The sequence below is a fragment of the Phalangium opilio genome, unplaced genomic scaffold, assembly GCF_054372755.1.
Source record: "Phalangium opilio isolate 3A_F unplaced genomic scaffold, DU_Popi_V2 ptg000046l_1, whole genome shotgun sequence".
Lineage (NCBI taxonomy): Eukaryota > Metazoa > Arthropoda > Arachnida > Opiliones > Phalangiidae > Phalangium > Phalangium opilio.
Genome location: NW_028324169.1, coordinates 3140839 through 3153185, shown reverse-complemented (window position 1 = coordinate 3153185; position 12347 = coordinate 3140839). Strand labels below are relative to the sequence as shown.

At 38.7% G+C, this 12347-nt stretch overlaps 6 non-coding genes across 6 annotated transcripts; all 6 read left to right on the top strand.

The window, feature by feature from the left end:
- The first annotated feature begins 6540 nt into the window (after nt 1-6540).
- Nucleotides 6541-6613, top strand: TRNAT-AGU (transfer RNA threonine (anticodon AGU)). The gene has a single exon. It is a non-coding gene; the product is annotated as a tRNA-Thr (tRNA).
- A 387-nt stretch (nt 6614-7000) lies between these two features.
- Nucleotides 7001-7075, top strand: TRNAT-UGU (transfer RNA threonine (anticodon UGU)). Its single transcript has one exon. It is a non-coding gene; the product is annotated as a tRNA-Thr (tRNA).
- A 392-nt stretch (nt 7076-7467) lies between these two features.
- TRNAT-AGU (transfer RNA threonine (anticodon AGU)) lies at nt 7468-7540 on the top strand. The gene has a single exon. It is a non-coding gene; the product is annotated as a tRNA-Thr (tRNA).
- Nucleotides 7541-7927: 387 nt separating this feature from the next.
- Nucleotides 7928-8000, top strand: TRNAT-UGU (transfer RNA threonine (anticodon UGU)). The gene has a single exon. It is a non-coding gene; the product is annotated as a tRNA-Thr (tRNA).
- An 843-nt stretch (nt 8001-8843) lies between these two features.
- On the top strand, nt 8844-8916 carry TRNAT-UGU (transfer RNA threonine (anticodon UGU)). The gene has a single exon. It is a non-coding gene; the product is annotated as a tRNA-Thr (tRNA).
- Nucleotides 8917-9075: 159 nt separating this feature from the next.
- On the top strand, nt 9076-9148 carry TRNAT-UGU (transfer RNA threonine (anticodon UGU)). The gene has a single exon. It is a non-coding gene; the product is annotated as a tRNA-Thr (tRNA).
- The last annotated feature ends 3199 nt before the right edge of the window (nt 9149-12347 follow it).

The following is a 12347-nucleotide window of genomic DNA, read 5'->3' as shown; positions in this document are numbered from 1 at the left end:
AGGTTTCCAATTTGACAAAAGAGTAAAACAATTTCAAGGATTTTTAGCACAGCGCCTATCAATCTTACGAAGCTCCCATTTAAAAATATCACCAAAACTTCCCTTAACCTTAAGGTTCATTTTTTGACCCACGTAAATGCTCGGGAATGACAATTCTTCCGCATCCTCGTCAAAGAGTAAAGACATTGGAGTTTGACCTTCACCAGGAGCAAACTTCACATGCATGGTATTACTTGGCAAAAAATTACTTAAAGAAACTAATAATGTGTCTTGATTCCCAACTGTTAACGAACTAGTTTCGTTGGGCTCATTCCACATATCATCGCTATCATTCTCTGCGTTTATTGGCGCTACTGGATTATCTCCTGATACATCAACTTGATTTACCTGACGGTCATTTTCGTCAACAATAAATTCAAGTTCTTTGGGAATGGGGTCTAATATGTCACTCTTAACGGTAATTCCATGTTTAACATAAAAAGGTGTTTTTACCAGAACGTTAAGGGCCTCTAAAATGATTTTGGGTCTCGCAGTTTCGTACAAATAGGGTGTGTTATACTTCATTCTTCTCATAAACTCAATTTGAATAGTATCCGTGTCTCGAGGTAACCTGGGTAAAACCGAGACGGTGGACTCTACATTTATAGGGACATTAACCACATTTCCTTTAATACCACGTTGTTGGTCACACCCTAACCTTCGTATTTGCATGAATGCTATTCGTGGTGATATCATTATTTCTTCTAAATTACTTATGTTACTTAATTGCGCGGGTATTTCAGGAAACACAAATCCATTTTCCCTTGAAAATTTTGGAATTTGCTTTCTCTTAACGGTTTTATTACAAGTACTACACAAAAATATTTCATCATTCAACTCTCTGTGTTCAATACCAGGGACTGACAATAAATCTATGGACTTTACAATGGTGCCAGATGACTTAAAAAAAGATTTGAAAATCCTTCACACGGCCACGTTGGGCCGTCTTTTATGCTATCAAAATAGGTCTGCTCTATAAGCGAAGGGTTTGCTCGCCTATCTGCGGCTGAAGATCTATTTCTAGAACGTTCAGACGTTCTAAAACCTATATCTTCACGCCTGGCAGCCTTAGCCGTCTGGTTTCTATCACGTTCAGTGTCTCTATACTCGGGATCTTGGCGTTTAGCCGCCTGGTTTCTATCACGTTCAGTGTCTCTATACTCGGGATCTTGGCGTTTAGCCGCCATACCCGCTTGGTTTCTATCACGTTCAGTGTCTCTATACTCGGGATCTTGGCGTTTAGCCGCCTTAGCCGCCTGGATTCTATCACGTTCAGTGTCTCTATACTCGGGATCTTGGTGTTTAGCCGCCATATCCGCTTGGTTTCTATCACGTTCAGTGTCTCTATACTCGGGATCTTGGCGTTTAGCCGCCTTAGCCGCCTGGTTTCTATCACGTTCTTTATCTGTAAATTCGGGATCTTGGCGTTTAGCCGCCTTAGCCGCTTGGTTTCTATCACGTTCTTTATCTCTAAATTCGGGATCTTGGCGTTTTGCCGCCTTAGCCGCTTGGTTTCTATCACGTTCACTTTCCCTATACTTTGGATCTTGGAGTTCAGTAGCCTTACTTAACTAATTTCTTACACGTTCGCTTGATCTATACCATTCATCAACCCTTTTTAATTTCTTGGTCAATATTCCACCCTGATCTTCAGTCTCAAAATTTGACTCATTCTCTCGCTTTTTCCCTTTAGTTAGCACCCCCTATTACTGAATTCTTCATTTTGTCTCAAGATGCTTAATCTCTCTAACGGATAGACATTACCATGGGGCGTACAAGGTGCTTGTTCATCGCTTTCGATGATTTCACTAATATTAGCATTAACATGGGACGTACAAAGCACTTGTTCATCGCTTTCGATGATTTCACTAATATTAGCATTAACATTTTGTACAATATTGGGTTCCTTATTAATAGATATGCCTACGCCTACAGTACTTTCAATAAAACATTTAATTAATGCATTATCTTTCGTACGATCATGGCCAACTGGCCTCGCGTTAGGACCAATATTTTGTGTGCTAGAACCTGTTCCCAAAAGTGACTTTTTTTCCGCGGCTAACGCTCTCTCCTTTCATTTTCGCGTTTCCTAAATTCGGCATCTGACCTTTTTGACCTCATTCTTTCCCTTGCCTTTCGTTTTCTGATTTCGTCTTTACTTAAGTTATTATCTTCCTCCATTTTATTATTCAGTTAAATACTCACAAAGATCCGCAAAAGCAATCCCCTTGCAAGACTCTGTAACGTTTGAAATACTATTTTCCGAAGAAAGTTATTACAGAAGATTGAATTATGAAGTACTACCTCTGAAATTCAAAAAAAGATTCATACAAGTTGGGAAAACCAAAATATTACCTCTCCGAGTCAAGAGGTCTACTACTACAAACTTATTTACCTAGACATGGAATTATTTCTCTTTTTTGAAGTAAAAATCTACGAAATATTGAAGCAGTATTCCAAGCATAGCGAATAATACAGTAAAGCAGACGACATTTTACATCCAATAAGGATAAATCTTGGACACATGGAAATCAGTCAATGGGGAAAAGATCAGGAAATGAAGTCTACGCTTCAGCTGTTTACCGTATATTCTGATAGGTACATTCACAACTGTTTTGCAGTGTAAACACTATCGTCTCGTCTCACCTCAACAATATTCTTAGTTTGCCCACATGAATGTTAACGTTAAATAACACCAAAGCTAAATTGTAGCTAGACGCACTAATAGTCAATGCGCACCATAAAGAGAAAAAAGTCTGTAGCTACTACCCGTTTACCATTAGCCCTTTTACTATTCTAATTGCCACCATGATCTTTTCTTCTAGTATAAAATCTTAACCTGATTATTTAATAGTGTATTTAACTTTCGGCTCACTCTGAACCGTTGATGTCTCTTCATTTCAGACACGAAAATCAAAGCCCAAAGTTTACTTCACCTCAGGCCTCAATTATATACTCTTGGTTTCACTAAGCCTATTGCGGATTATACTTAATATATCCGCCGGAGTGTAGGTCTTAGTTTTCTACATGAAATCACTAAACCAAGGATTATTCTATATACAGATGTAGTATAGCCTAAGTAATATATAAACAGCCATTTCAAAAAACAATATTAAAAAAATCTTTGGAATATCAAAATGAAACAGAGCTTTAAAGCTACAAAAGTACTAAATGCATCATAACTACGAAAAATACTTCCACATATTCACTTTATATTATGGGAAAAGGGAATATTAAGGTTCTGTCATGAGTTAATAATATGTTAGCTCCCTATAAGTTACTCAGGCAATTCATTTTTATACTCCAGCGTTTTCTCCCGCGCCGCCGGCTTCTCAATTATATGCGACGCTCTGCGGCCGCCACATGAACGAAAATCTTATTTACTCTTCTTTCCGGTTTTTCCCCGGAAGCGCTTGTAGTGGAAGCTAGCCAATGATATCGGAGCTATTTAAGCAGCCGAATATTTCGCTCAGTAGCCTCGGTTAAGAAAACAGTTAAGAGATCAGTGGATTGGATTTAGCTGTTGTATAATTTTCTCGTTTCAAGTCATAATAACAACTTTAGCATTCTTTATCAATATCGGCAAATTGCATTGAGTTTCTGCATTTTTTTGTCTCAGTACTGACACAAACGCCATGATTTGATGTTAAATTGTTAAAACATAAACATTCACGACTAAAACACTCTCTTGGTGAAAAAGAAGCCGACGAATCGAGGTCGAGGAGCCGTACGAGCGGGATTTTTTTTCGACGAGAGAGAGCGCTACATTCGGATTTTTTTCCCGCGCGGGCGAAATGAGAAGAAATCGCTGGATACATTACGCCTATGGAGACTGAGTAACTTATAGGGAGCTAACATATTATTAACTCATGGTTCTGTATGATTTCTTAACACATCAACACAAGGCTAACTGCTAACGCGACGCACTAGTGTAACAATGGACGGACACACAGACAAATCATAGACTGCTTTTTAACTCTTTCCGTATTAATTTTGAGTTGAGAAACAAGATTATCTTTAATATTTAAATAAAAGTAATTATTTTTAATTATTTTAATCTTCAATAATTAACATTAATAATAGTTAAATCGTTGAAAATAAAGTTATACCATTATCATCTCAAACTTTGCTAATATTGACGTTTAAAGTGAAGGGTACCCCTCTTGCCCGCTTTCTTCAAATTTTGGGGTATATATACGATTCGTTTCCATTATAATAGTAAGGAAAAAGCGCAATTGCGAAAACCTTTGGTGGAGATCCCACCTTTGGGAGGCTAGACGTTTCTCGTAACCCTAACTGATCGTCGCGTATATTCTAAAACAAAACGATGATAATGGAGTAGAAGCCAATGAGACAGATTGGTGTCTATGTGGAATAGACGGAAGACCAGTAGATGTTGGTGTTAGAATTAGAAGCCAGAATATACAGACTTGTGTCCAAGTGGGATGGACAAAGACCAGAAGATGGTGGTGATTAGAAGCCAGTAAGTACAGACTGGTGTCCGTGTGGGGTGGACAAAGACCAGAAGATGGTGGAGTGAGAACTCAAGTAGAGGAGCCATTTCCGTGACTGTGAAAGCAGTTCGGAAATGGCGAACACGTTTGCTCCGATTTGGAAACTGCGAACGCGGTCACGTGGGTGTAACAACAGACACACACACAGACAGACAGACACACACGATCGTTACAGAACCCCTCCGTGACATACGTCACTCGGAGAGGTAAAAATATAAAATTTGTATTTAATTTTCGGCCCACTCAAAGCCGTTAGGCTCTCTTTACAGACGGTATGAAACACTACGTAATTCATAGTGTCTCGAATTCCTACGTTTCTATCCATTATGAACTGTGCCGAGAGAGTGGCAATTCAAAGTGATTGCTTCATTGAAACCAACATTGTCAAATACAGCGTTCACGCAAAATGCTATAAATAAATGTAGTATAGCTACAAGTAGGGATGAACGCGCATTTCAAATATAATAACAAAAGACTTTCTTCGATTATCGAACTAAAACCGAGCTAAATAGCTTCTAAACAACTAAAATAATTGAATTGCCGAAAATATTATCCGTATTTTCATTTCATATACAGAGAAAAAGAAATTATTATGGTTTTGAGAGGAGCTTCTCATTTTGGTTGTTGTTTTGAAAAATATAACGCAATGCACGGGCCTTGATTGATAGAGGAGGCAATGTAGGAAATATAACGCGATGCACGGGCCTTGATAGATATAGGAGGCAATGATTAAATCGACTTCGGTACTGGAGAGGTTTATCTTTAATATTTAAATAAATATAATTATTTTTAATTATTTTAATCTTCAATAATTAACATTAATAATAGTTAAATCGTTTAAAATAAAGTTATTCCTAATATCTTTAGAAACTTTTCTAATATTGACGTTTAAAGTGAAGGGTACCCCTCTTGCCCGCTTCCTTCACATTTTGGGGTGTATATACGATTCGTTTCCATTATAATAATAGATAAAAACGCATTCGCGTGAACCGATGGTGGAAGCCCTGCCATTGTGAGGCTAGACGTTTCTCGTAACCCTAGCCGATCGCCGCGTATATCTTAAAACCAAACGATAACGATGGAGAAGAAGCCGGAATGGACAAAGACCTTAAGATGGTGGTGCATAGAAGCTGGTGTCTATGTGGGATTGATTAAGAACAGAAGATGGTGGATAGAAGCTGGTGTCATTGTGGGATTGACGAAGAACTGAAGATGGTGGTGATTACGAGCCAGCAAGTACAGGCTAGTGTCCATGTGGGATGGACAAAGACTAGCAGATTGTGGTCCCTAGAAGACAGTTAGAAAATTTCCGTGAACCGCGAACGCGTTCCGGAAATCGGGTATTTGTTTGCTCCGATTTGTAAACTGCGAATGCGGTCACGTGGGGTCTGACAGACAGACAGACAGACCGAAACGGCCGGTGTAATACCTCTCCGTGACATACGTCACTCGGAGAGGTAAAAACTGCAAATGAGTTAAATTACTGAAATATTCAGCATTAATCTCACCACGTAACATGGGCACCTTGGCTTAGTGGTTAAAGCGCCTGTCTTGGAAACAGGAGATCATGAGTTCGATTCTCGTCGGAGCGCCGTTGTTATGATACTTGAACTAGCTTTCGTTGCTATTAAATTTTGAAAATTAAAAATAATAGTTACTTGAGATGTGCATATATGCAAATAATAGGGTAAAACTACAAACGAGTTGATTTTGTAAAATTACTGAAATATTCAGCATCAATCTCACTACGTAACATGGGCTCCGTGGCTTGGTGGTTAAAGCGGCTGTTTTGTAAACAGGAGATCGTGAGTTCGATTCTCGTCAAGGCCTCGTTGATATGGTACTTGAGCTAGTTTTCGTAGCTATTAAATTTTGAAAAACTTGAAATAACGGTTGCTTGAGATATGCATATATGCAAACAAAAGGGTAAAACTGCAAATGAGTTAAATTGCTGAAATATTCAGCATTAATCTCGCTTTACAACAAGGGCTCCGTGGCTTAGTGGTTAAAGCGCCTGTCTAGTAAACAGGAGATCATGAGTTCGATTCTCGTCGGAGCCTCGTTGATATGAAACTTGAACTAGTTTTCGTAGCTATTAAATTTTGAAAAACTTGAAATAATGGTTGCTTGAGATATGCATATATGCAAACAATAGGGTAAAACTGCAAATGAGTTAAATAACTGAAATATTCAGCATTAATCTCATTACGCAACATGGGCTCCGTGGCTTAGTGGTTAAAGCGCCTGTCTTGTAAACAGGAAATCATGAGTCCGATTCTCGTCGGCGCCTCGTTGTTATGATACTTGAACTTGTTTTCGTAGCTATTAAATTTTGAAAAACTTGAAATAATGGTTGCTTGAGATATGCATATATGCAAACAATAGGGTAAAACTGCAAATGAGTTAAATTGCTGAAATATTCAGCATTAATCTCGCTTCACAACAAGGGCTCCGTGGCTTAGTGGTTAAAGCGCCTGTCTTGTAAACAGGAGATCATGAGTTCGATTCTCGTCGGAGCGCCGTTGTTATGATACTTGAACTAGCTTTCGTTGCTATTAAATTTTGAAAATTAAAAATAATAGTTACTTGAGATGTGCATATATGCAAATAATAGGGTAAAGTACAAACGAGTTGATTTTGTAAAATTACTGAAATATTCAGCATCAATCTCACTACGTAACATGGGCTCCGTGGCTTGGTGGTTAAAGCGCCTGTTTTGTAAACAGGAGATCGTGAGTTCGATTCTCGTCAAGGCCTCGTTGATATGGTACTTGAGCTAGTTTTCGTAGCTATTAAATTTTGAAAAACTTGAAATAATGGTTGCTTGAGATATGCATATATGCAAACAAAAGGGTAAAACTGCAAATGAGTTAAATTGCTGAAATATTCAGCATTAATCTCGCTTTACAACAAGGGCTCCGTGGCTTAGTGGTTAAAGCGCCTGTCTAGTAAACAGGAGATCATGAGTTCGATTCTCGTCGGAGCCTCGTTGATATGAAACTTGAACTAGTTTTCGTAGCTATTAAATTTTGAAAAACTTGAAATAATGGTTGCTTGAGATATGCATATATGCAAACAATAGGGTAAAACTGCAAATGAGTTAAATAACTGAAATATTCAGCATTAATCTCATTACGCAACATGGGCTCCGTGGCTTAGTGGTTAAAGCGCCTGTCTTGTAAACAGGAAATCATGAGTCCGATTCTCGTCGGCGCCTCGTTGTTATGATACTTGAACTTGTTTTCGTAGCTATTAAATTTTGAAAAACTTGAAATAATGGTTGCTTGAGATATGCATATATGCAAACAATAGGGTAAAACTGCAAATGAGTTAAATTGCTGAAATATTCAGCATTAATCTCGCTTCACAACAAGGGCTCCGTGGCTTAGTGGATAAAGCGCCTTTCTTGTAAACAGGAGATCATGAGTTCGATTCTCGTCGGAGCCTCGTTGTTATGATACTTGAACTAGTTTTCGTAGCTATTAAATTTTGAAAAACTTGAAATAATGGTTGCTTGAGATATGCATATATGCAAACAATAGGGTAAAACTGCAAATGAGTTAAATTGCTGAAATATTCAGCATTAATCTCGCTTTACAACAAGGGCTCCGTGGCTTAGTGGTTAAAGCGCCTGTCAAGTAAACAGAAGATCATGAGTTCGATTCTCGTCGGAGCCTCTTTGTTATGATACTTGAACTAGTTTTCGTAGCTATAAAACTTTGGAAAACTAGAAATAATGGTTGCTTGAGATATGCATATATGCAAACAATAGGGTAAACTCAAATGAGTAAAATTACTGAAATATTCAGCATTAATCTCGCTTCACAACAAGGGCTCCGTGGCGTAGTGGTTAAAGAGCCTGTCTAGTAAACTAGAGATCATGAGTTCGATTCTCGTCGGAGACTCGTTGTTATGATACTTGAACTAGTTTTCGTAGCTATTAAATTTTGAAAAACTTGAAATAATGGTTGCTTGAGATATGCATATATGCAAACAATAGGGTAAACTCCAATGAGTTAAATTACTGAAATATTCAGCATTAATCTCGCTTTACAAAAAGGGCTCCGTGGCGTAGTTTTTAAAGCGCCTGTCTTGTAAACAGTAGATCATGAGTTCGATTCTCGTCGGAGCCTCGTTGTTATGATACTTGAACTAGTTTTCGTAGCTATTAAATTTTGAAAAACTTGAAATAATGGTTGCCTGAGATATGAATATATATCCAAACAATAGGGGAAAACTGCAAATGAGTTAAATTGCTGAAATATTCAGCATTTCTCGCTTCACAACAAGGGCTCCGTGGCTTAGTGGATAAAGCGCCTTTCTTGTAAACAGGAGATCATGAGTTCGATTCTCGTCGGAGCCTCGGTGTTATGATACTTGAACTAGTTTTCGTAGCTATTAAATTTTGAAAAACTTGAAATAATGGTTGCTTGGGATATGCGTATATATGCAAAGAATAGGGTAAAACTGCAAATGAGTTAAATAACTGAAATATTCAGCATTAATCTCAATACGTAACATGGGCTCCGTGGCTTAGTGGTTAAAGCGCCTGTCTTGTAAACAGGAGATCATGAGTTCGATTCCCGTCGGGGCCTCGTTGTTATGATACTTGAACTTGTTTTCGTAGCTATTAAATTTTGAAAAACTTGAAATAATGGTTGATTGAGATATGCATATGTGCAAACAATAGGGTAAAACTGCAAATGAGTTAAATTGCTGAAATATTCAGCATTAATCTCGGTTCACAACAAGGGCTCCGTGGCTTGGTGGTTAAAGCGCCTATTTGTAAACAGGAGATCGTGAGTTCGATTCTCGTCAAGGCCTCGTTGTTAAGATACTTGAACAAGTTTTCTTAGCTATTTAATTTTGAAAAACTAGAAATAATAGCTGCTTGAGATATGCATATATGCAAACAATAGGCTTAAACTGCAAATGAGTTAAATTGCTGAAATATTCAGCATTAATCTCGGTTCACAACAAGGGCTCCGTGGCTTAGTGGTTAAAGCGCCTGTCTAGTAAACAGGAGATCATGAGTTCGATTCTCGTCGGACCCTCTTTGTTATGATACTTGAACTAGTTTTCGTAGCTATTAAATTTTGAAAAACTTGAAATAACGATTGCTTGAGATTTGCATATATGGAAACAACAGGGTAAACTCAAATGAGAAATTACTGAAATCTTCAGCATTAATCTCGCTTGACAACAAGGGCTCCGTGGCTTAGTGGTTAAAGCGCCTGTCTTGTAAATAGGAGAGAGAGTAAGGACGGCGTTATAAACCCAAAAATTTTACCCCCCTTCCTTCCCCCTTTCAGGGGGGGTAAAATGTTTTGGGTTTATAAAGCCATCTCTTTTGATTGATGACGTCACGTGATGGTGTTGGGTGGGAGGAGAGGGGGAATTGATGACGTCACGTGATGGTGTTGGCGGGAAATTTGAATTGTTGAGCCACCTGGCGGTGGTTTTCCTGATGACGTCACGGGTAATTTTTGATGAAGTCACGTGGCTGGTACTTGTAGGGATAGGCTTATGCTATTGTAGTTCCTGGTAGGCTTATGCTATGGTAGATCTTGAAAGATAGGCTTATGCTAGGTTATTCTAGGCTTATGCTAGTTGTAAAACAATCGGATTTTAAATCAAAAAACATTTAATTAGCGTGATAATAAAATACATAATTAAGTTAAATTAATAATAAATTAGTTAAATATTTAAAAAAATCCTCCTTAAACTTGATTCAAGCAGTATCTGAAGATGTTTTTTTTTTTCTATACCGGACTAATAAAGCGCCGTTGGTAGGAAGTCGAACCCTGGAATGGAAACTCAAATATTGTTGAAACAACACAGAGCTGGACGCATTACCACCAGGCAACCACACGGTTTGTTAATAAGCTCCTTTTACACTTTTTTAGTCGCCGTATATGATTTTGAAATTGTTTAGCAATTTTCATATCGTTAATTTTTCGATTTGCGGTAAAAGCTTTTAGAAAAGCTTTCGTACTTTTCTTCTTACTTCTATGAATAAGATAGAGGGCGCTATACTGCCCGCATACGCTACTTTCTAACCTCTGAAGTTGTCGTTTACCAAAAGTCCATTTTCTGCAGTATAAGATAAAAATCTTCTTATACTAGGCAGAAATGGTGGCAAACCGTAGCTATCGAAATAATACCCTACACGAGCTCCAGCTATGAAGGCCGATACCCAGTGAGACCCCTTTTCATAGTGCTGATCTAAATTTATAATTAACGATGCGGGATATCTGGTAACCTTAGGTAACCTATTTGATGCGAAAACACCCAAAAAGTTGGGCGTATCTGATAAAGCGAGAATCAAGTCTACCGTGGTGGTTGCTGACATTTTAATAATCTACAATTACGTTTCTATTTTTATCGATTTGAATCATGCTTTGAAATTCGGCGTATACAATGCAGACTGCGGCTTCCGACAAAGGTTTAGCGAATCCCATGTCCAATCTTAATTGTCCTTGCTTAACGGGGTTCCAGTGGTTTGTTTCGCTAGCAGATAGGTCCGGTGTCAGATCAAAAGCGTAGAGGGTTAACCCGTTGGCAAACTCGTTGGGAGTAATATCGTTACCGTCGTCTTTATAATGAATACCCGTGCCCGCGAACAATGTTTGATAAGCTTGTATATACAAGTTTTTATCGAAATCAGGAGTCAACGGTTTCGAAGGTATTTGTTCGTTATCGAGATACATGACAAAAAATTTAAATCCCAAGTTTTAAAGTTAAAGGGATTCAGAACGTAACTCCCCTTGAACGCCGCGTTGGAGACTATTTTAATAATGACGCGATTTGGCTGAGGGCCTAGATATATATTGTTAAAGCTCTCGGTGCTTCTTCCGGTAGAGATAGTTTTAGTTTTAAGTTCGGTGCGCGTAAAATTATATTTGGCAGTACCGTTGTTAAGCGCTGCTTCATGCGCTAACAATATTTTAGGACTGAGTTTAACTTTACGTACCGCGAGTGCAGCGTCTAGTATCTTGACTTTACAGTTTTTGAGAGTGGCTGTTTCTTCACACACTAAGGCAAACTCGTTCTTGTTGCGAGTAAACACGACTTTAAGGTCCACCCCGTTTAAGAGATATTCGGGAATATTAAACACGTCACTAAACACGGGTGTAAAAAATTCAATCACGGCCGATTTAGCAGTTTTAGCCATTCGGGCGACGAAACCTTTAATTGAAAAGTCGTCAAACTTTCCGGCTTCGTCCTTTTCCCATCCGGCCATCATGAGGTGAGATTTTTTGGCCGCGGGTCCGTAATTTGAGACAGTTTCGATAAAAGAGGTGAAGGCGTAGTTTTGAGCGGCTGAAGAAACTCGGGTATTGTTCAAGAAAACATCGCAAGTTCTCCACAATGCATGGCCAGCGTTGTTCACGAAACCTACCACGGCGGCATCCGGAAGATCACTTCCATCTCCGTTGGTGATTTTGACTTTGTTGTAATGCATGGTGTGGGCTACATCGATGTAGCTATCTCCATTGCCCGAGATGAGGTATTCGAGGGTAGAGCTATCACCAATGGCCGCCAAGGGTTGCATGCACCTTGAGCATGTTCGACACTAGTTTGAATAGGCACAGGGGCAAAAATGTCCAATTCACTCTTAAGACCTTGGAGAGAAAACATGATTTTTTCAGGAGCTAAACTGACAGGCGTTTAACTTTGCGTCGCTTTATCTTTAATCCTGAACCTTGCTGTGCAGCAGTCATGTTCTCATAAGTTTCCTGCAATCTCTTTTTCGCGGCACTTTTCACATTCTGACCTTGCATTACGTCACCA